The following is a 24269-nucleotide window of genomic DNA, read 5'->3' as shown; positions in this document are numbered from 1 at the left end:
AAACATTTGGCCCTTCCTTTGCTCATCCTCTCTTTTAACTCAGCAATCTCTTTGTCATACTTCTGAGCTTCACGAATCTTTCTCAACAATGTAGACTGAACTTCCATTGCTGCAACAAAACCTTTGGGAACAATCTCCAACTGAAGTTCCCTGAGATCCTCGGCTAACTCCTTTGGTAATCCCCCACTTATGAGGGTATTCATCCTTGTTTTCTTTATGATTGTGTCCTATTTTTCCACAAAGCTTGTATGCACAAGGTTTCTTCATATCATTTCCATAAGGCTTCAACTTCTGGGACACAAACTAAGACTTTAGCAAAGTCAACTTAAATTCTTCTCAAGTGGTTACTCTTTGCCATTCATTGATGGTTTGGTACATCCTCCACCAAGTAGCAGCACCTCTTTCAAAACTCTAAAGAGCATGCTGGGTCATATCCTTTCCGGTTATAGGGTTATTCTCCATTTGATTCTCCATGTTCTGAATCCATTGGTCCATCTCCAATTGACTCATCGGTCCAGAAAATACAAGCTCATCTCCATTCATCCTCTATTGGGTCCATGGGTCTTGGGGTGGGATAGGAGAGATAGAGAGGGATACACACAATACAAACAAAAGTTTTGAAAAGACAGGTTTTATTGTGGCTGTCGGAAAATCATCAAACAAATGACATCTCACAACGTCGCATCTAACGTCGGTATAAAATAGGGGTTTGGTCTTCTAATGGTCTATAGATCTCAACGTCATCAAACTCTTCAAGTCTTGGTCATGTCTCCGATGGCTCCCTTCTGATCATGCTTGTCCTTCTCAAGTTCTTTGGCCACATCATCTCTGTTGACGCGAAGTCTCTCATGACATCCTTTAATGTTCTCGAGTGGCACTCCAAACTTCTGGGTTACAACATCCTTGTCATGAACCATGTCCTCCTGTCCTTCAGTTCCTGACGAATCTCCGGTATCTCGAGGTTTTGCTCCTCCAGCTAGACTACTTTCAGCTTCTGGGTCCTGAGTTGTTCATGAACTGCTTCCTTATCAAATACAGCTTCCCGAAGGTCCATCTTAAACTTCCTGATGTAATACTCCAGATCCTGGTGATACATCGGCTAAGGTTAAATCTTCTCCTTGCCGTTAGGTGCTCCATCAGCCTTCTACCATCCAATCTTTCCATGCATATGCATGCTTAACTCAGCACGGTGATAATAGTATAAGCGGGCAATATCATCATGGATAACCGTGTTTATGCCCATGTTACTGCCATGAGCTATCATTCCATAATGGATATCTCCTGCCTTGGGGCTTTCTTGAAAAATGAGTTCTAATGCTCCATGTTCCAGTCTTTCTCCGATACACCTTGATCTCGGGTATTGACAGCTTCCTTAGTCTGCCAAGTTCCATAAGTGTAGCCTTCCTTTGTCATACCAAATCTGGAAATTCTTCATATTCTCCTAGTCTTTATCCGTCGTAGTTTCCATCATTATAATCCTTGGAAAAATCCTCTTCATTCCGAAGTGGTCTTAGTTGTCCGATATCTGGTCCTTCTTGGAGTGGTCTCATCAGTCGAATCTTCGAGGATCAAAAGGGGAAAGGGGTATGGTCTCACTAAAAAGGAATATTTGAATAAGCTCAGAAGAGAAAAGAGGTAAAAGATTCTTTTGAAAAGAAAGTTGTAGAGAAAAAATCTTTCCTATGGGCTTGCCAGTTTCTAGGGTCACGTCCTACAGTCAACATGTGCTCTAATACCATCTTGTAGCGACCCGACCCGAATGGGTCAAGTCTCTGTGCTTACGTGTCATCTCTGGATCGGTATGCTGACACACACAGTACTCGAGGATTTATAACAGAGGTAAATCACATGTATACAGTAACGTAAATACTATTACCTCAATCCAAATATAGCGGAAGCAACAAGGTTGTGGATTCCCATCAACACCAACGACAAAGTTGAGTATAGGAAATCGTAACCCTAACATATCACTTACTCGTCGTCTAAAAAGTCTGCAACATGAAAAGTTGCATCCCGAAAACGGGTCAGCACATGGAATATGCTGGCAATGTAACACATAGAGAGTAATGAAAGAATAAGCCTATACTACATGCATTTATGGCTGGTGGAAAGCTCTATGGTTACAGTTTTTGCGAAAAGCCAATTTTTCCCTACTTCAAAGGAATAAATTTATTTAACTATCATGGTAGTTGTTAAACATTGAGAATGGTTGACAGCATTCTCAATCCCAATTAAAAAGTACTCATTTAAAACCCAACAATATTAATTAGAAGTAACATGTTGAGATTCAACAGGATAATCTAAGTACTAGATACTCAAGACGTCCATAACCGGGGACACGGCTAATCATGATTAGTTTGTACACTCTGCAGAGGTTTGCGCACTTTTCCCCACAAGACTCGATCACCTCCAATTGGTTTCTCGCACTTCATGGTGTTTAAGAAACGGATGACCGAGACATAGTCTTTCAGAAGCACTAGCCCTTACGACGGGTAGACCGGTACACCTACATCCCCTACATCTGCTAGTCCACCACTATAAGGGTTCGCACGACTTAGTCAACTATGCCAGAGCCCATAATGGCTTGTGGCTGCACACGTAAGTTACTAGTATGAATTATCTTATGATCCCTTTGAGCCTGGGTGGCGGTCCATAGGAAAAATCACACGGTACCCCCGGGATTTCCAAAAAAAAAGGCAATCACTGGATACCCCAGGTGCCTCAATCCACCCAGATGTGTATTTAAGTTGCCACCTTAGATAAACCATTAATAACAATCTCACATCTGTCATGGATATTCACTCACCCAATCCACGTCTACTAGCATAGCATGGCATAATAAGAAAACGCAGAAGTAACTCCCAAAGGTTTCATAAGTAATACAGGTAATAGGTACTACCTCATCTACTTCCCATCCCACAATTTAATTAGATCCTAATCATGCAATGTTTGAGGATTGATCTAATGCATAAAAACTGGGTAGTAGAAAAGATATGATCAAGTGTTACTTGCCTGCAATGTTGATGAAGATGATTCGCACTCAACTCCTGATAGTTCTATTCGTCACACTCCGGTCAATCTATCGTAAGCAAGCAATAGTAACCACACATAAGCAATCACTCAAAAGATCGGAAAGAACGAAGAAAACGATTCAAAAAATATCAAAACCAAGCAAGTAACTCTTGCAACATAAAACAATTTCCAACAGTAACAAAATTATGTGAATTTGGCCTTATCAGAAAGTTTAGGTCAAGAGCTTCGAGATGCAAAAAGAATCAACTCAAACAGAGTTATAAAACTCAAGTTATGATCAAACGAAGTTCAAATTCAAATCTGGTCTAATTCAAATTTAAACTTTCAAAAACATGTTTGGGTTGGATTACTGGATAGAGGGGATCATAACGAAGAAGTGGGCATTGGTTTCGTTGGATTTGGACTAACGAGTAAAAAGTAGTGAGCGTTTGAAGCCCAGGGGCTAATCTGTAACTAAAATATTCATAGACGGGTCCCTGGCCGAAAATAAAATAAAACGAAAAGGCTATTTAACGAACGTTCGTTACCAAGGGCTTATTGAACGAACAGTGCGCCAGATAAGAAAAAAAAAACGAACGGAGTCAGATCCGTTGGATTGAGATCCGACGGACGAGATTAGAGCGGGGTGGTTACCACGGCGGCGGCGAGATCCGGCGATGTCGGCGGCGGTTCCGGCGACGGGGCGAGACGCGGGTGGCGGCGCAGGCGAGCGACGAGGGGAGGCTGCGAGCAGCGGATGCAGCAGAGGGCGGCCGGGCGACGAAGTAAGGCGGCGGCGGCGCGGGATGTGCGGCGAGATGCGGCAGTAGGCGGCGGCGGCGAGATCCGCGGTGGCGGCGCGAGGCGAGGGGAGAGAGAGAGGTCGGGGCCCGGGGCTCCGGCTTATATAGAGGGGCCGGGGAGGAGCTTCTTGGGGAAGGGGGCAGAAGAGGCGGCGCGGGAGTCCGGCCATGGGACGGCGGCGGCGGCGCTCCCGTGCGGGGGTCGGTCTCCTGCGGAAGATCGAGGACGGGGCGATGGCGGCTGGGCTGGGCCGCGGCCTGGCAGGAAGCTGGGCCGGCCCAGTTCGGCGGAGGGGGAGTTTTTTTTAAATCATTTACCAGGCGAAGTCAAAATAATAAAACCAAATAAATCAAAATATTATATAGGCATATAATAAATCAAAATCTTCAGAAAAATATTTTCTACGACTTGAACATTTTTCTAAAGTGAAATAAAATACACACAAATTCAAATAAAGCAAAGAGTGCTTCTGGTCCAATAAAATCCAACAAAAATCATTTTAAAAAAACCAAAATGAATTCAAATTTATTTCTCTTCAATTTTCTGATGTAGGGAATCATGTTACCCTATTTTCCATATATTTTATTTTTGGAGAAAACTAGTTTGAATAAAACTCAAATAACTCCAAATTGAAAATGAATTCAAAGGAACTTTGAATTTAATTCTTTGAAACTCCCAACTCATATTTCATATAATTTGAAGAAGTCATTTTATCTTCGCTCGTGAAAATCATTGAGTTGCTTGAAGTTTTCTGAATTGGAAATATTTCCAAATGAAATTCAAATATTTTCAAATACCCTTTCATTTAAAATAAATGGAAGAAGTCATGTCATCTTCTCTCCAGGGTTTTGTGATGAAAAGAATTTGAATTCACGAAGATCATAAAAGCAAAATGAAAGTTTGGGAAAGTCCTTTTATTCCCTCTCATTTAACTTTCAAAAGTTTCGAATTTCACTCAATCAATCAAATCTATCTATTTATTATAACATTCCAAAATTTAAAATTTTGGGATGTTACATGGAGAACTGGTTTCCCATGGCGCTCAAGGATAGGCCCCGCACCTGGCTGCTGAACCTGGCTCCAGGCACGATTTCCTCGTGGGACGAGATGCGCACCCGCTTCATCGCCAACTTCCAGGGTACTCGCGACCGGCCACCCGCCGTGAGCGACATGCGCCGTATCAAGCAGCAACCAGGGGAAACCCTGCAGAAGTACATCCAGCGCTTCAACAACACGCGCCTCAAGATTCCCAAGGTGACCGAGGAGGCCATCATCTCAGCCTTCTCCGACGGCGTGCGCGATGTCAAGATGAAGGAGGAGCTGGTGATGCATGAAGACCTATGCACTTCCTTGGAGCTGTTCAACTTGGCGACCAAGTGCGCCAGGGCTGAGGAAGGGCGTCTCTCCCTCCTCGAGCTGCCTACCGCAGACCCAGAAGAGAAGAAGCCCAAGGCCAAGGACGTGAAGCGCAAGGGGGCTGCCGTGCTCGCGGCAGAACCAGACACCAAGCGGGGCAGAGATCAGCCCGAATCCTCCAAGGGCAGTCGGTACTGCGTGTACCACGACCTCCACACCCACAACACCAATGAATGCCAAGAGCTCCGAGCCATACGTGAAGGAAGGGTCGGCCGACGTCCCGACCGCAGTGACCGGCGCTATGACCGAGGAGGAGGAAGGAACGCAGGACGCTGGGAAGACCGCGGCCCTCGCCAAGGGTGGCGCGAACAACCTCGCGAGGATCGCTGGCAGGACCCACCTCGCGAGGGAGCCTGGAGGGATCAGCCTCACGAGGATCACCCGCAAGGTAACGCAGGCCTCCCCCCGCTGCCGCTGCAGCCAAGGAGAAATGAGGACCGTCATCAGGACGAGGGGGCTGGGGGCTTCCAGGAGCCACGTGCGATCGCCTACATCCTAGGCGGAGCTCAAGCCCCAGCCTCTCAACGTATCTTCAAGCAGTTCGCCCGCGAAGTAAATGCAGTCCTCCCCAAGCTCGAGGCCACGCGCCCTTCTAAGGTGGTCGGCGTGCACCATCATGTTCAGCTTAGCGGATCAGCTCAAGTGCACGGCCACAGCCGGAGTCCTCCCGATGCTTTGTTCCCCAGTCATCAGCAATGTGCTAGTCACCAGGACCCTCATCGATGGTGGGGCAGGGCTCAATGTCCTGTCCGTGGAAACATTCAACAATCTCCAAGTGTCCTACAATCAGCTTCAGCCAACCAAGCCTTTCTCCGGAGTCACCGACAGCTCCACGGTCCCAATTGGGCAGGTCCGCCTCCCTGTCACCTTCGGGGCACGCGACAACTACCGCACCAAGCTCATCGACTTTGACGGCGCCCACATTCGCCAGCCATACAATGCCATCCTCGGGTACCCAGCGCTGGCCAAGTTCATGGCCGTAACCCACCACGGCTACAACGTCCTCAAGATGCCAGGAAGTGGCGGAGTCATCACGGTGCCCTGCGAAGAGAAAGACGCGGTGTGCTCCCTGGAACGAGCCTTTCAGGCCGCATCACTGGAAGACCCAGATTGCGGAAGCAGGAGGCTTCCCGAGGTCACCCCCAAGAAGAAGAAGACATCGTCCGGCCCGCCCCTTCGGAGGCAGGCCCCTCAGGGCCCGCGCCTGCCCAGGGGGAACCTCCTTCCATCGCATAGGGAAGCGCGCCCGACGCCCTCCTCAGGCAGGGCTCGGGGGCTCTCCCCTGGAGGGCCGCCGACCTTGCCAAGGTCACAAGGGAGGCGCTTGGGCACCACTTGGAGGCGTGTTTCGAAGCACGTTTCCCTCAAGAAGAAGCAAGGCAAGGAGGGCCAAACCCTCAGGAGTTCGTCAGCAAGGCCATTCAGGAGCTACAAGAGTCAAGAGTCATGAGAGGCAGCCGCCGCTTACCCGCTGTGGCCCCCCATCCAGGCGAGGATGGTGGGCTACGCGTCTGCATCGACATACCAGGGCTCAACCAAGCCGCCTCTCAGGATCGCCTTTGGCCCTCGCCAGTGGGGCGCTGCGAAGGTCCACCCCACAGCTATGTTCGCATGCCTAATGGTTTGCCAAACGCGGCTGCCACGTACCAGCGCCTCGTGAGGGGCATCCTAGAGGCTCAAGAGGCCAGGCGTTCCGCAGCCCTGGCGGAGATGGAGATGGTCCGCGAGGAGCCACTAGCGCCTCCGGAGCCTCCCGAGGCCCCTGGGCGCAAGGGCTCGTGAGGATCGGCTCCCACAGCCCACCGAGTCTGCTACACCAACACCCCTTCGTCGTCAACGCTATCAGGTGACATCTTTCAAGTTTCATTTCCAGCTGGGATCGCCCTCATCGACATCTAACCAAGCTTGCGTGTTAAGGGTGGGGGGGTACCTGAGCATCACGACTCAGGGCTCCTACCGGCTCTCCAGCCCTCACCCTCCGGCCTTGTCCACGGCATCGCGACCTGGCATACCAGCGACGGCTGAGACCAGCTCGAGAGCCGGGACCCGAGGACGTAGAGCTCTGGCATCTAACCAAATTTGCAGGAACACACCCCAAGATAAGGCCCAGTGCCAGGCGCAACCCGCCTTGAGGTAGGGCCCCATGAGTCCCGCGCTGGCTCACGGGTGCCCAGATACACCTCATTAGGCCCTACCGTGCCAGCCACGTGTCAGGGCGGTGCTGTACACGCCCCGGGGGCTCCTCCCGGAGGGGAGCCCCCTCCCACGCACCAGTGAAAGCACCATGCTTCGCGCTGGCTAACGACAATGCCGAGGAGCGGCTATGCCCGTACACATACGGAAGCGCTATGCTCCGCGCTGGTGATAAACAACTGAGGGTGGCCCCCGGGCCGCATCAACCTTAGGGAGCCCAGAGATCAGTGTCTAGCCTCATCGCAACACCTTCCCTCGGGAGTGCCGCCCGAGGGGGCTGGGCACGGGGGCTGCGCCTGGGTCACGCCCAGACGCACGCCACCCAGCTAGGCCCCCCGGGCCTGGTTCGTCGCATGTCCCTCCCCGAGTGGAGGCAAGGTATGAAGGCTGTTTGAGCGTCAAGGGGGACTCCTGAGCATCGCAACTCAGGAGCCTAACTGGTCACGTAGCCCCTCACTCCTTAGTTCCGAAAGGCTAACGACTGTTGAGGTATGCGCGGGGCCGGGCTCTGCAGACGTAGAACGATAGATCCACCCGCATCTCACCTCCCTAAGGAGTCACCCCCACATCTCACCTCCCTACTTGCTATTCGAGCGCCAAGGGGGACTCCTGAGCATCGCGGCTCAGGAGCCTAACCTGTCACGTAGCCCCTCACTCCTTGGTTCCGTCCTGGTTTCCGGTCAGGGCTAACGGCGGCTGAGGTATGCGCGAGGCCGGGCTCTGCCGGCGTAGAACATAAGCAAGTAGGAAGGAAATAGCGCAAATTTCACGGAATTCAAAAGCAAATATTACAGTCCATACTATTATCATAGCACCAAATGCAAGTTTTAACGCCTCCCCGAGGCATGGTACATGTGCAGGAATTAAAAGCAGGACGGGAGCCACAACGAAGTCACTTGCCGGCGGTGGAGCTACGCGGAGCGGGTTTGCCTCGTGGAGCTGCAGGGTCGGCAGCGCCCCGCTTCGGCTTGGTGCTGAAGGCTCGAAACTTCCCCAGCAGAGCCTCCGCACGACCCTTCACGGCCTCAGCAGCGGCAGTGGCAAGCTCGCTGCTCACTGGCTCCAGCAGGCTGTCGAGGTCGACGTTGGGGTCGCGAAGATAGATGTGGGTAAGGACCCGCGTCAGCGCTGCAGAAGACAAGGCACGCGCCTCGGCCTCAGCCGTAGGGCCAAGGCCAAGGGTGACATCTTCAAGAGCACGAACCAGGAAGGGAAGCAGCTTGGCGGGGCCGTCCTCGGCGCCGACCAGCGGGCTCTCCAGGCCGCTCTCATAAAGCGTCTTCAGTGAAGTGCGAGCCTTCTCCTCCATCTCCGCGAAGGCAACGCGATCTTCCGCAAGAACCCGTGCCTTGCCGTCCAGCTCGACCTTCCTCGCCTCCAACTCTTGCTCCAGCGTGCCTAGGCGGTCACGATGCTTCTTGAGCTTGGCGTCCCGGTCCTTGACGGCCACCTCGCGAGCCTTCATGCCTTCCTCCTACTCTTGGCGAAGGCGGGTCTCCTCGGCGAGCTGGTCCTGCAGGCCCTGCAGCTCGCTCTCCAGCGCCTTGCAGCGACCTCGGACATTAGCCACCTCCCCCAAGGCGGCGTCGCGAGCAGCCTTCGCCCCAAGGACGGCTGCTTCTCCTTGTCGCAAGCCGTCGAGGCCTGGACCAGCGCCGCCTGAATCGAAGCGTCAGAGTGAATCCAGCCGGAAGCCGGCTCCAAGCGCCCGGCCACTAAACGAGGGTCGGCGCCTAAAAGATCTTGCCGCAGACGGTCCAGTTCGGCAGCAGCACGATCCAGAACAGTAGGAGGAGTCGGGGAAACAGCAGTCGGTGGAGTAGGAGGAGAAGACGGCAGCGTGACCACAGTATCCTGAGGTGGAGCATGTTGCGCCACAACGGTTGTGGTGGCATCAGGCAAGGGCACCTCGGGAGTCGCTTGGGCCGTGGGGGCTGAGCTCGCCCCAGCCGGCTCAGCCAGGCCTCGCGAGGACGCCCGGGAAGGAGAGGCCCGTGCATCACGGTCACCTTCTTTTGTGGGCAGAGGCGCAGCCCCGGATGGAACCTCAGGAGCTCCCTTCGACTTCTTCGCCGCGGGCGCCAGCCTGGCCGGGAGATACGAACGTCAAGCCCCGGCAGTAGAACATCAAATAAGACAGGAAACAAGCACTTATAGGTCGTCACTCGTGAGCTCGAGCAGCCTCCGGCCGTACTTGAAGCCCGAGAGCCGGCTGCAAGGATCAGCCTCAAGGAGGTCGGGAGCAGGAGGCGCGTCCGCGGATCGCCTCGGGGCTGGGGCAGACCCGCGAGGGATCAGCCCGGTCCGGTCCTTCTTCGGGATCGGGGGCAGGCTCCCACCGCCCTGCTCGTCATCATCCTCGTCGTCATCACTCAGAGAGAGGCGGAGAGCGTGGGACCTGCACCGAAGGGGGGAGCCCTCGACTCTCCGTCGGTCGCCTCGGAGTCAGGCCCTTTTTCCCACTCCCCTTCTTCCTTCTCTTCGCTGGAGTCGCCAGAGGACACGTCCATTGGGTCCTCGGGAGCCTCCGCGGGCACGGGCCCATCCCCGTTGAAGACGGGCATGGACTCCACTACCTGCTCCCAGTCCTCGCGGAGGAACAGGGGCGTAGGAGCGCCCTCCAACCTCACCACGTCGCCCCCGACCAAAGACTGGAGAACCGCAGCCAGGTCCTCGTCGGCCAAGACCGCGGGGCTCGGGTGGGGCCTCCACATCGGAAGTGAGTACTGACGAAGCGGAGCCAGCTGGTGCTCCAGGAATTCCGTCAGCAGCGATGCGCCAGTCAGCTTCGCCGCCGCCATGTTGGCCGTCCTCAGATCCGCGTCCATCTTCTCCAACACTAGCCTCGCGCGGGGGTCCATGAGCTCCACTCGGGACCAGTCGTCGGAGCTCGCGGGGTGGCCCGTGGGCAAGACCAGCCAAGGGTGGATGCGCCCAACATCTACCAAGACCCACTTGCTCCTGAAGCCCTCAATCCTCTTCCCGGGGTTCGAAATGGTGATGGAGCTATCGTCCGCGATGAAGCTCGCGCACCAAGAGATGGGACCACGAGAGGTCCGGAGGGAGAAGTAGTGGCACAGTAAGGCCACTGAGGGCTTCACCCCTACATGAGCCTCGCAATAGTAGGCGAAGATTGCCAGAAGATGGACTGAGTTGGGGTGGAGATGCAGAGCTTGAAGCTTGTAATGGCGGAGGATAGAGAAGAAGAACTCAGAAAAGGGAGGCACCAGACCGGTAACAATGGCGCTCACAAAGAGCGGATAGAAGGTGCTCCCTTGGCCCTCAGGAAGGGCAGAGCTAGCCTTGAACACCTTCGCCCCATCGATGCCCTGCGCCGCCGCCATCTGGCGCACCCGGGCAAGGCTCGCCTCCGACACATTCGGTGAGTCCAAGGCGGACGAATACCAAGCTCCGGCCGGGGCCTGGTGAGGCGCCATGTCTTGCTAGGGCGCGCGGACGAAGTAGATCTGAAGATTTCGGAGGCAGGAAGGAGAGGCGCAAGAAAGGGGATCTGAGCAGCAACCGGAGAAAGCAAAGGAGGCAAAAGCCTGGACAGATGCCGCTCTTTTATCAACTCGCGCGGTTGCTGAGCCGCCCACGTCTAATCAACCGCCATGCGGCGCCCAAGGCCGCAGGCTGTTAGGGCCCGTGGCGCTTCGCACTTGCCCTTTCGCCCCTCTGCTTTGCCAAGTCCGGGCGCGCCTTGGGCCTGGGGGCTACTGTCGGTGTTCTGGGAATGGGGGTCCCCAGACTTGCCTGCCTGCGGCCTACGGCGTGGCTCAAAGGGGGGCCCAGCACGGCCCATCTTCATCAACACAAGCTCAAGACCCTCACGAGGGGCCAAGCCTCAAGGGGCGGACAACAAGGAGCTTCCTCAGGCACGGCGTCGTCAGGATGGCTCACGAGGAAGCGGAGAGATCAAGGCGGGGTACCTCGCGAGGTGCCCATGACGCAAGCCATGACGACAAAGGGCGCCAATCAGGCGCTAGCCCGCGCAGTGTCCTCCTTTCCTCTTTGGTGCAAAGGGAGCAAGCGCGGGCGAGAGCATCAAGCAAAGGCATCCATTTCGGTGCAACAAGACCAAGACCAGCCCAACGGCAGGAAGGAAGTCATTGTGGAGCCCAAGCAGGGGTCACCACCAGAGCCTTTGACAGGCGAGGACCAACTTTAGTCAGGATAAGTGTACCCGATGTTCCCCTTCAAAATGGCCAATTGTTGGCGCCCTTCCCGCTCAATATTTGGGGAGAGGCCCAGGGCATTTGCCTATAAATAGGACTAGCCACCCCCATGGCAGAGGCAGCTAGCAGAGAGGCATCGAGGATCCTCACCAGAAAACCAGTAGAGAGAGCGACTGAACTCCTCCTAGCAGTTCATCGCACCAGCCAAGAACAGACCCTCGCGAGGCTGTTCTTTCTTGTATTGTTCATCAATAGCCCAAGAGGCAATCCACCACACCACACACTGGAGTAGGGTATTACACCACAATGGTGGCCTGAACCAGTATAAACTCTGTGTCTCTTGTGTTGTTCCTTTCGTAGTTTAGATCCTAGCGAGTTGGCGAGGAGCAGGTAGGTAGAGGGCGAAATCTCCGTGCGCACCCCAGTGTTCGAACCTCAAGGGTCTGCCGGAACCCGAAATCTGACAAATAGCATGCAGAAAAACAGAGCATAAGTATCAGGTCACCATCAGACTTAAATTTACAACTTATACAACAAAAGCTTCAGAAGGGCGAGAGTTGCAACTTAACAAAAAAAACACCCATATATATAGAGACTCGCTTGAAGACTAACTCAAATTTTCCCCCTTTGTCATCAAATGACCAAAAGGGACGAAAAGTGAGGACTAACGCCCCTGAAGAATTTCTTCGCGAAGTCGATGGAGGAGTGTCAGCGTTGTTGGGGTCGTTTGTTGGAGAAGGGCCTGCCGCAGTGTCGTCTAGATCTTCATTTTCATCAGTATCATGGGATGAAGAATATGAGCTGGGCACCAGAGGAGGAACTGCAACTTTCTTGAATTTCTTCGGTGGAAGCTTAGACCAGCCGAAGTCCTGCTTGAAGCCCATCTGCTTGAGATCTTCATCACCGTAAAGGTGAGATAGGATAGCCCAGGTGCGATAAAACACTTCATGGAGGTAGTAATGGTTCTTCTTCATTGAATTATATGTGGCAGTCATGTTGTGAAGAATAGAACGAAACTAATGTTTTACCCATTTGTGATTGCGATCCACCTTTTGATGAAGACTGAGGAGAAGCTCACGATCGGTCATCACCCTTTGAGCTGTTGCCTGAGGACTTTGCTTTGAGGCATTAGCGGCAGAATCATGAGTAGCAGAGTCATCATTGATGGAGTATGAAGCAACTTTGTGAAACTGTCCTTCCAATGGTCGAGTGCCCTCATCAATAATAGTAGTGGCCTTGCCCTTTTCATCAGCTGAGGAAAATGTCCGCTTGAGGACTTCAATTGGGGGCAAGTAGCTGCCATGGTTGAGTGTATCAGCTTTGTAGTTGAGTGAAGACCTTGATCTGATGAATATCATAATCCAAGGAGCATAAGGGTTCAACTCAAATGGGGACATTGCGACGTTTGCCAAAGTCCTCATGAAGAAATCATGGTAGTTCACAGGAATACCGTGCATGATATTGAAAAGCAGATTCTTCATGATGCCAGTGACTTCTTCATCATTCGAGTCGTGGCCTTTGATAGGACTCAATGTGTTCGTCAAGATGCGGTAGACAGTCCTTGGCACATATTGCAATTCCTTCACAAGGAATTTTGACCTTGAGGCTTGACCAGGCTTCAATGGCTTCATCAACACTTGCATGAAGTGATCTGATAGCTCAGTTTCAGAGTAGATGAGACGTGCACCTTCTGGGGGAGGACTGACTGGCATGGCACGAAGCAATTCAGTGGCGATGCCTTATAGTGTGTATTTTTGGTCATCCAGTCCAACACCCATGAGTTCACATCTTCAGCATTGCCGGTGATGTGCAGCATCACATAGAATTGAAGAATGAGTTCTTCATTCCAATCGCAAATGTCAGTGCACAAGTTGAGCAGGCCAGCATCATGAATGGCAGCGAGGACTGGCGTGAAGCAAGGCAGTGATTCCATATCCAAGTGAGGAATATGCTCATGGTCGAAGACTTTATCCTTGTTGAAAAGCACTGAAGAATAGAAATTTGCTTGACTGGCTCTCCAGAAGCGCTTCCTCCTCAAACGAGCAGAATCATAGGGATTGTAGTCCGTGAAGAATGCATGCTCATTGAAGAAGGCGCCAGCCTTGAACTTCAGAGTCTTGGAGAAGGGATTCTTCGGCTGGGGTTGAGGGGTGTCAGTGATTTGAAGAATAACCTCTGGTATGTCAATTTCTAGAGCCGCAGGCTGAGGAATTTCAGCTTCTGCGTTATTTCTCCATTTCTTCAGCAGCATTTTCATCGGCACTAGTGGCTGGAATTTCTTCATGAATGGAAGGGGTAGTGTGTATTTCTTCAGAGCCCATCTGAACTTCTGTTGGTGCTGGGGACTGAGGAATTTGCTGTAGTGGTGTGAACAGAGGAGAGTTGGGGTGTTGACTATCCCAAAAAATCACCGTTCATCACTGGATGGTGCAGCCAATGTCCACATCCTCATCCACTTCCATTTCTTCAATGCCGTCGTCTTCAGCAGTGAACTGAGGCGTTGGCGATGATACCTAGGGAGTTGAAGTGAAAGTCTCAACTTCAATTTCTTCATCCATCTGCTCTGTGGAAGTAGCAGAGGGATCTTCTTCAGCAGATTCTTCCGGAATCTAATATTCTTCACCATAAGGAACAAGTTGAGGCAATCGATATGCCAGTGGCCTTGGTCTTCAGCAGTGTGGGACCGGTTGATGAAGGATGAGCTGAAGAACTTGCTGAAGCTCCTGAGGTAATTGATATGCCAGTGGTCCTTTGACACGTGGCGAGATGCACAGGTGCTGAGGACTTTGCCGGCGGAGCTGAGGGTTTTGAAGCCCGAGGAATTTGTGTAGCTTGAGGAACTGGGGCAGCTTGAGGAATTTGCCTTGGTGGCACTGAGGAGATTGGCCGTGAGGGCATTGAAGAAGAACTTGGCCATGAGGGTATTGCTGAGGAATTTGGTTTCTTGGCTGGCTTCTTTGGCATAGCCTTCTTGCTTGAAGAAGCCTCAGCAACGGCAGCGGCAGCAGCAGAATCCTCATTAAAATTCTTCACTACTTCTTTGGCCTGCTTGGCCAACTTAGCTTACCGCTTGGCCCATTCATCAGCATAATGCTCACCATGTTTCAGGCTTGTTGGATCAGCTCTTTGGCCAGGTGCCAGAGGAGGTCTTGAGCATGGAGGGTTAAGAGCGAATTCATCTATTTGGGAGTGACATATTTGTACTCCCTCCACTCTCTTGCCCATCTTCTTTCAATCCTCTGTATGCGCACTTTGCGCTCATTCTTCATCTCCTTGCCATGAGTTGCCTCATCGGGCGTGCAGTACCCTGCATAGATGTCCGCAGGGATCTCAAAGGCAGTATTGACTTCAAGCTTCTTTCCTCCTTTCTGAGGCCTTTTACCATCTGCCATTTTCTTCAGCTGAGGAATTTGCACAATTGAGTTCTCTGAAGAAGTATGCAGCTTTTCTTCGAGGAACGCTGCAAATGAGTTAAGTTGATGAGAACCTAGTGATTCAGCAGCAGACATGTGTACCTGTGAATAGAGGATAGGTGCAAAGATTTTGGAGAGGTCATATGCATTCTCAGAAGTTTTTGTAAAACATAACAAGTTTGTGGAAATTGACCCGATGTGTCTTGAAGAATTTCACTAAGCGCTCTTTGAGTTAAGTTCCAGAGTTGTGCAGATCGTGAGATTCACACAATTGTGGAATCATGAAGAAAAACGTCACTTAGAGAAACAGATCAAGAACTGAAGATTTGTGCTAGGTGTTTAGAGTGTGGAGGTTGACGAATAAACACCTTCTGAAGATTTGATGAAAATCATCAGTAGAATAAATGCGGTAAAAGTAACTTTTAATTACCCTTGATGAAAAACACGACGAACTGGAAGAGTAGATTTGGAAGTTCGTCGGCTCGGATCTTCCACACCCTAACTTGGCGGAGGAAGACGTCTACGGCGGCGGCGAAGGGAAGATTTCTGTGGCCGGTGCGAGTTCGACGACGACGAGGTCGAGGCAGTGAAGCTCTTCCTCATCGAAGACGATGGATGTAGCGGCGGCACTAGGGCTTGAGAAGCTCGAGCGAGGGAGTGAGGTTGAGCAGAGTAAAAACGGTAGATCTTGCCTCACTAGCGGTAGATCTTCCCGAAGTAGGCGATCTCCTTGCCCTTACAAACTCCTTGGTTCAACTCCACAATCTTGTCGGAGGCTCCCAAGTGACACCTAGCCAATCTAGGAGCCACCACTCTCCAAGAAGTAACAAATGGTGTGTTGATGGTGAACTCCTTGCTCTTGTGCTTCAGATGATAGTCTCCCCAACACTCAACTCTCTCTCACAGGATTTGGATTTGGTGGAAAGAAGATTTGAGTGGAAAGCAACTTGGGGAAGGCTAGAGATCAAGATTCATATGGTTGGAATGGAATATCTTGGCCTCAACACATGAGTAGGTGGTTCCTTCTCAGAAATAGCAAGTTGGAAGTGTAGGTTTGTTCTGATGGCTCTCTCCACGAATGAAGTGGAGGTGGAGGGGTATATATAGCCTCCACACAAAATCTAACTGTTACACACAACTTGCCAAACTCGGTGTGACCGAATTGGTAAACTCGGTCAGACCGATTCAGCAAATCTAGTGACCGTTAGGATGTTCGGTGGGACCGACATGCAACTCGGTAGGACCGATATGGTTAGGGTTCGGGCATAACGTAATTTTGGTGAGACCGATTACACAAACTCGGTGAGACTGATTTTGGTAATAAGCTAACCAGAGAGTTGGTCAGGTAAACTCGGTGGGACCGGTTCGCTCATTTCGGTGGGACCGAAATGTTACGAAAAGGAAACAGGGAGTTTACATTGCAATCTCGGTGGGACCGATCGCTCATCTCAGTGGTACCGAAACGTTACGAAGGGAAACAGAGAGATTACAACCCCATCTCGGTGAGACCGAGATCCCTATCAGTGAGACCGATTTGCCTAGGGTTTTTGGCAGTAGCTATGACATCTGAACTCGGTGGCGCCGGGTAGAAAGAATCGGTGGGGCCGAGTTTTACTTAAGGTTTAGGTCATATGTGGATATGAGAAAGTAGTTGAGGGTTCTGGAGCATAGCACTAAGCACTGTGGAGCAATAAACTCATTAAGCAACACCTCATCCCTCCTTGATAGTATTGGCTTTTCCTATAGACTCAATGTGATCTTGGATCACTAAAATATAAAATGTAGAGTCTTGAGATTTTGAGCTTGAGCCAATCCTTTTATCCTTAGCATTTTGAGGGGTCCACTTTTCTCATCCTTGCCATGCCATTCATTGAGCTTTTCCTGAAATATTCATCTTGGAATGATGTTAGCTCAATGAGCTATATGTTGTTAGGAATTACCAAAACCACCTAGGGATAGTTGCACTTTCACGCGTACATAGCAGTAGAAAAAGAACTACGATGGCATATGCTACACCACGTGTCGGCGTTCTGGGAACGGCGGTCCCCAGACTTGCCTGCCTGCGGCCTGCGGCGTGGCTCAAGTGGTGGCCCAGAACGGCCCATCTTCATCAGCACAGGACTCAAGACCCTCGCGAGGGGCCAAGCCTCGCGAGGCGAACGACGCAAGGCTTCCTCAGGGACGGCCTCGCGAGGCAGGCTCGCGAGGAGATGGAGAGATCAAGGCAGGGTACCTCGCAAGGTGCTCGTGGCGCAAGCCATGACGATCGAGACCAGGCGGGCACCAGGCGGGCGTCGGCCTGTGCAGTGTCCTTGTTTCCTCTTTGGTGCAAAGGGGGCAAGCACAGACATGGAGTACCGAGGCATCAGGCAAAGGTTGCCATTTCAATGCAACGAGACCAAAACCAGCGGAGCGGCAGGATGGATGTCACTGTGGAGCCCAAGACGGTGTTATCACCAGTGCTTTTGGCAGCCGAAGACCAACTTTGTTCAGGATAACTTGTACTATATGTTCCCCTTCAAAATGGCCATTGTTGGCACCCTTCCCGCTCAATATTTGGGAAGAGGCCCAGGGCCTCTATAAATAGAGCTAGCCACCATAGAGTAGGGGCAGCTGATCCAGACTTTGGAGAAGCCTAGAGAGAGAGAGAGAAGCATTCGAACTCACCCGAGCAGTTCATCGCATCAGCCCAAGAACACCACTTGCGAGGCCATTCTCCCTTTGTACTGTTCATCATCAGCCCCTGAGGCAATCCACCACACCACACACTAGAGTAGGGTATTACACCACAACGGTGGCCCGAACCAGTATAAATCTTGTGTCCCTTGTGTTGTTCATCGTTTCCAGCTTAGATCTCACGAGGCGATTGAGCGTAGATCGGTAGGGGAGAGATCTTTGTGCACACCCTAGTGTTTGAACCTCAAGGGTCTGCCGGAACCCAACATCCGACATTTGGCGTGCTAGGTAGGGGTGCGCCGGAGCTCTCCCTTCCATTGGCCCGTTCCCCATCAACACCACGCTCCGCCCGCATGGCGGCCAACGCACCGCCTGCTCCAGCTGTCGATGCCGACGCGGAGACCAGGGGCTCCGAGCCCTAGCCCCCGCCTTACGACAGGTGCGGTGGCCGCACAAGTTCAAGATGGACATGCCACCGCGCTACAACGGCACGGTCGACCCCGCGGGCCTTCCTACTGGCATATGAAGAAGCCGTCCTCAAGGCCGGAGGCGACGACAAGGTCATGGCGAACTGGCTGCCCATGGCCCTCACCAGCGTCCCGCGCGTGTGGCTTCTCCACCTTCCAGCGGCTTCTGTGGCCTACTGGGAGGAGTTGTGCAACCTCTTCCTCGCCCATCATGCTGCGCCGGCACCCCCAGTCGTCGCGGCCATCCTTGGCAGATCGCGAGCGCCACCTTCGAGCCGCCACGTCAAGCCGTTCGTCCGCCAGATCGGCGCCGCCCTCAAGCACCGAGAAACTCCCCTGGGCTCTGTGGCACCCAAAGCTGATTTGACCTTCAGCTCGGATGATCACCCCTCCAACATCGCCTATGCGGGCGCGCTCCCGATGTTATGCACCCCCACCATCTGCCAAGTGGCCATCACTAGGACCCTCATCGATGGTGGTGCTGGCCTCAATGTGCTCTCGGTGGAGGCCTTCAGCCTCCTTCACGTGCCGCTAGAGGGGCTTCAACCCAGCAGGCCCTTCTTGGGCGTCGGAGGCGGTTCTGCCGGCTCCCTGGGGCAGATCCGCCTCCCGATGACCTTCGGCACCCACGACAACTTCTGGACGGAGCTGATCGACTTCGACATCGCCCACATTGGCGTCCCGTACAATGCCATCCTCGGCTTCCCAGCCTTGGCCCAGTTCATGGCAGCGACTCACCCGACGTACAGCCTCATGAAGATGCCCGGGAGCAGGGGCGTCCTTACCGTGTCCGGAGACACAAGGGATGCGCTGCAGGTGCTCAAGCTTGCTTTCAAGATGGCCGCGGTGGCGCAGCCCGCTAGCGGAGATGTCCTCGAGCCCAAGGGGGCTGCACCGGCTAAGAAGAAGCAGCTATTCAGCCAAGACAAGGCGGAGACCAAGCAGGTACCGGTCGACGAGGCTGGATCCACTGGCGCCACCTTCACCATAGGCGCCAACCTTGAGCCTGAGCAGGAGGAGGCCCTAGTCAGGTTTCTACGCGCAAACAAGAAGGTGTTTGCATGGGAGCCTAATCAGCTGGCAGGGGTCCCACGGGATGTAATTGAACATCATCTCAACGTGTGCCCCAACATGCGCCCCGTGAAGCAGAAGGCAAGGCGGCAGTCCACTGAAAAGCAGGCCTTCATCATCCAAGAAACCCGCAAGTTAGAGGCAGCAGGAGTCATTCGCGAGGTTTGCTACCCTGATTGGCTGGCCAACCCTGTTGTCGTGCCAAAAAAGGGAGGAAAGGAACGCATGTGTGTCGACTTCACCAACCTCAACAAGGCCTACCCACAGGATCCATTCCTACTCCCTCGCATCGACCAGATTGTCAACTCTACCGCAGAGTGTGACCTATTGTGCTTCCTGGATGCCTTCTCAGGCTATCACTAGATCAAGATGGCGGTAGAAGACGTGGAGAAAACGGCCTTCCTGACCCCGTGTGGAGTATACTGCTATACCTGCATGTCATTTGGGTTGCGCAATGCAGGCGCGACCTTTCAGCGGCTGATGCACATCGCCTTGGGCCGGCAGCTCGGGAGGAACGCTGAAGCTTACGTCGATGACATTGTGGTGAAGTCTCGGGAGGCAAAAACCCTGATACAGGACCTGGAAGAAACCTTCGCAAGCCTCAATGAAGTGGACCTGCGGCTCAACCTGGAGAAGTGCGTGTTCGGAGTCCCCTCGGGCAAGCTCCTGGGCTTCCTCGTGTCCCACAGGGACATCGAGGCCAACCCAGAGAAGGTCAAGGCGGTCGAGGACATGAACCCGCCGAAGACCCTCAGAGAAATGCAGAAGCTCACCGGGCGTGTTACCGTGTTAGGGCGTTTCATCTCCAAGCTGGGGGAGCGAGCACTGCCCTTCTTCAAGCTGATGAAGAAGAAAGGCACCTTCGAATGGACTAAAGAGGCCGACAAAGCATTCCAAGATCTCAAGAGGTACCTTACCAGCCCTCCGGTGATGGTAGCTCCGCGCCCTCGGGAGCCCTTGGTGCTCTACCTTGCAGCCACCCCCTATTCCGACAGCGCTGCCCTGGTGGCGGTTAGAGAGGAGCACTAGGCCAAGGCCGCAGCCGCAGCCTCGGCCGAAGCAGAGCAAGGCTAGGAAGGCCTCACGAAGACCACGACCGCAGCAGAAAAGGATCAGCCTCATCAGGGGAACGCACCTGGTGCGGAGGAGGCCCCTCCAGACGACCAAGCGCTGGGGGCTACGTCCTCTCAGGAGGTACCTCAACCTCCAGAGGGCGCGGGCTGCGCCAGCACCCTCAACCTCGTCGAGCACCCGGTACACTTCGTCAGCACGGTGCTACGGGACACGAGGGCGCGGTACCCCATGCCCCAGAAACTCCTCCTAGCACTGTTAGTGGCTTCGCGCAAGCTGCGACACTACTTTCAAGGCCACCCCATCAAGGTCGTCTCAGCATACCCCTTGGAAAGGGTACTCAGGAGCCCCAACTCAGCTGGAAGAGTCGCTGAATGGAACATCGAACTGCAAGAATTTCTGCTGGAATTCAGCACGACCAGAGTTGTCAAGGGAGCCGCACTTGCAGATTTTGTGGCGGAATGGGCAGAGGCACCGGGGCTCAAAGCAGGCGAGGACCGGTCGCTTTCCCCAGGAAGTGAAGCCCTGGATGTCTGGATCATGTACTTTGATGAAGCGTTCTCACGACGGGGCACGGGGGCTAGCGCAGTGCTCATATCCCCCACTCAGGACAAGCTCTATTATGCTGTGCAACTCTGCTTCCAGCATGGAGAGAAGGTCTCCAACAATATAGCAGAGTACGAGGGCCTGATAGCGGGCTTCAAAGCTGCAATCGCCTGGGGGGTGAAGCGCCTCGCCATCAAGGGCGACTCAAAACTCCTCGTCAACTTCTCCAACAAGTTATATGAGCTGAAGGATGAGCACATGGAAGCATATCTCGCAGAGGTCCGCAGGATGGAGAAACAGTTTTGGGGGCTGGAGTTGCAACATGTGCCTCGTGGAACCAATCAAGAGGCTGATGACATCGCCAAGAGGGCGTCTAAGCGGTTGCCTCAGGAGCCTGGCGTCTTCGAGGAGCGACTCTTCAAACCCTCGGCAGCGCCATCTCTATCAAGCACGACACAGCCTAGGGAGGAGCTCCCTCAACCGCCTGCATCGGGAGCCCCGGCCTGTGGCCCAACCTCAAGGGCACGCTTGCTCCTGGCGCTGGAGCCTCAGGAGAGATGTTGGACCACGGAGTTCAAGGATTACTTGATGCAAGGGACCCTGTCGGAGAAGGAGGAGGACGTGGAGCGCGTGGCGCGGCAGGCCACGGCCTACTGCATCCAAGACGGAGAGCTCTAACGAAAACGGCCGAATGACGTTAGTCTATGTTGCATCTCCAGGGAGCAATGAAAAGAGCTGCTCGCAGACATTCATGGAGGAGATTGCGGGCACCACTTGTCTTTGCGCACACTCGTCGGCAAGGCGTTTCGCAGCGGTTTCTATTGGCCAACAGCACTCAACGACGCAATCGAGCTGGTGAAGGCTTGTGAAGCCTGTCAGTTCCACGCCAAGCAGATTCACCAGCCAGCTCAGGGCCTTCAGACCATTCCCCTCTCGTGGCCATTCGCTGTTTGGGGACTGGACATCCTTGGCCCATTTTCTCGGGCACCAGGGGGCTATCGCTACCTTTACGTCGCCATTGACAAATTCACTAAGTGGGCCGAAGTGGAAGCTTTCTGCACCATCCCAGCTGGCTCAGCAGTCAAGTTCATTACTCGTGAGCCGGTTTGGGGTACCCAATTGCATCATCACCGACAACGGTTCGTAGTTCACCAGCAATCTTTTCAAAACATATTGTGCTAACCTTGGAACGCAAATATGCTACGCTTCGGTGGCGCACCCTTGGAGCAACGGCCAAGCTGAGCGCGCCAACACGGAGGTCCTGAAGGGCCTCAAAACCCGAACCTTTAGGAAGAAGCTGGAGGCCTGTGGCAGGGGCTAGCACGACGAGCTCCAGTCCGTGCTATGGTCCATCCGTACTACCACTACCGAGTCGACCGGTGAAACCCCGTTCTTCCTCGTCTACGGTGCTGAGGCGGTCCTTCCTCATGAGGTCAGGCATCGCTCCGCGCGGGTCCTGGCTTTCGACGAAGCGCAGCAGGACGCCATGCGGGGGGTGGACCTCGTGCTTGGGGAGGAACCTCATCAGGAGGTTGCGCTTCGGGCTGCAAGATACCAACAAGCACTGCGGCGGTACCACTGCCACAGCATCCGCCCTAGGACCCTCGAGGTAGGTGACCTCGTGCTCAGACGGGTGCTCTCCAGGGAGGGGCTGCACAAGCTCTCGCCCATGTGGGAGGGCCCGTTCAAGGTTGCTCATGTCTCTATGCTCGGCGCTGCATGCTTGGAGACTCGGGAGGGGGTGCCCATCCCGAACGCGTGGAACATCCAGCATCTCCGGAAGTTCTACCCTTGAAGAAAGGCCCAGAGCCTGTAAAGTAGGCCCGGCGCCTGTGAAGCTAGACAAACCAAGAAAGGCCCGATGCCTGTGAAGAAGGCCAACTCCTGTGAAGCTCATTTCCCCGAGAAAGGCCCGGAGCCTGTGGAGAAGGCCAATGCCAGTGAAGCTCGCCGCCCGTGACACTCTCACGTAATAATGAGTTGGGGTTGTACACGCCCCGGAGTCTCCAGAGAGCCGCCCTCGGGCCCCGGAGTCTCCAGTGGCAGCACTTAGCTCCGCGCTGGTGAGAAGACGTCGAAGACTAGATTAGGTGCCGAACGCGGCTTTTTTATTTGCTTTCTGTAGTTGGCTTGTTCGTTCCTATTTGAAGTTTTATTGGAGTTGTTGCCGTCCTTAGCTTGTGACTCTTTGTCTTTTTCGCTCACTTGCCTCGTTTTCTCTCACGCAAGTCTCGCAAGGGGGCTATGCAGGCTTCCTCGCGAGTGTTTTCTGCCCCGGTCATTTGAAGATTTCCTATCCAAGTCCACTACGGGAGCCCACCCCTCCCAGTCCGTGCCCCACGGGCATCGCGACGTGAACACAGGACCTGGGTCGGTCACCTCCACAACCGAGACCGGAAGCTACCCCTCCTGACCAATCCTTGCTGGACATGAAGCGCGCGGCAAGGCCTCGGCCTCGGGAAGCGAAGACCGCGACAAGTCCCCCCGAGCTAAGTAATTCCTGCACGCGGGCATGTGGCACAAAAACACAGCACAAAAATAGCAGAAACAACATGATAATTAACAGCGATAGTTCAACACGCCCCACGGGGCCCTACACTACTTTCTCTTTGCGCAGGGAAGGGAGAAAAACAAAATAGGCACGACTTGCTTGGCACCAACTCTGGGCGAGGGCTCGTACAGCCTCCAGAGCTCAGTCAGACTCCACCTCTTGCTTCATCGAGGCGCGACGGTGGACTGACCGGCTACCTCCCTCCAGGCGGGCGCGACGGTGCAGAGGCTGGCCGCGGCCACCGCTGGAGGAGCTGTTGTCCGAAGGAGAGCCGCCGAAGCTTGGCGAGCCCCAAGCGCCGCCAACCACGCGCCAGCCGTCATCTTCATCCCAATCATCTCTGGGGCTGGGTACACGGCTGCGGTCATTGTCTTCGGGGCAGCACCCAGCACGGTGACCGTCTTCTCCGAACACCCTCACGTAGAGGGTGGCGTCGCGTTGAACTTGAAGTGCAGGGTGCACTGCTGGCTCAGGCCACGTGCGCGGGAAAACATTTGCCAGCCGTGGGCCAGGGCTGCATTCCCAGTGACGGAGACCTCCAGCGAAGCCCAGGAGGCCCTGCTGCAGCAACCGTCCGCCTGAAGCCAGAGGTCGCCCAGAGTTCACCTACAAAGAAGTGGGGAAGCAGGAGCCAGGTGCTGGTCGGGTCAGCCGACCACACGACGAACTCCGGCAGCACCTCCGCCGAGTGGAAGCACGGCCTAGGGGGCCACGCAGTCACGGCGCGCCTCCCATCGACAACCTGGCGCCCATCGCCGCGCAGGGGATCGCCTCCACGACCGCGGGAAGCCACTACGGGAGCCACAGGATGCTTGCGAGGACGGCCTCGACCACGCTTGGCCGGAGGAGAGTTAGGCCCTTCCCGACGAGC

The sequence above is a fragment of the Triticum dicoccoides genome, chromosome 2B (genome assembly GCF_002162155.2).
Source record: "Triticum dicoccoides isolate Atlit2015 ecotype Zavitan chromosome 2B, WEW_v2.0, whole genome shotgun sequence".
Taxonomy (NCBI): Eukaryota; Viridiplantae; Streptophyta; class Magnoliopsida; order Poales; family Poaceae; genus Triticum; species Triticum dicoccoides.
The sequence above is the reverse complement of the archived record's forward strand: the minus strand, read 5'-3'. Positions refer to the sequence as shown.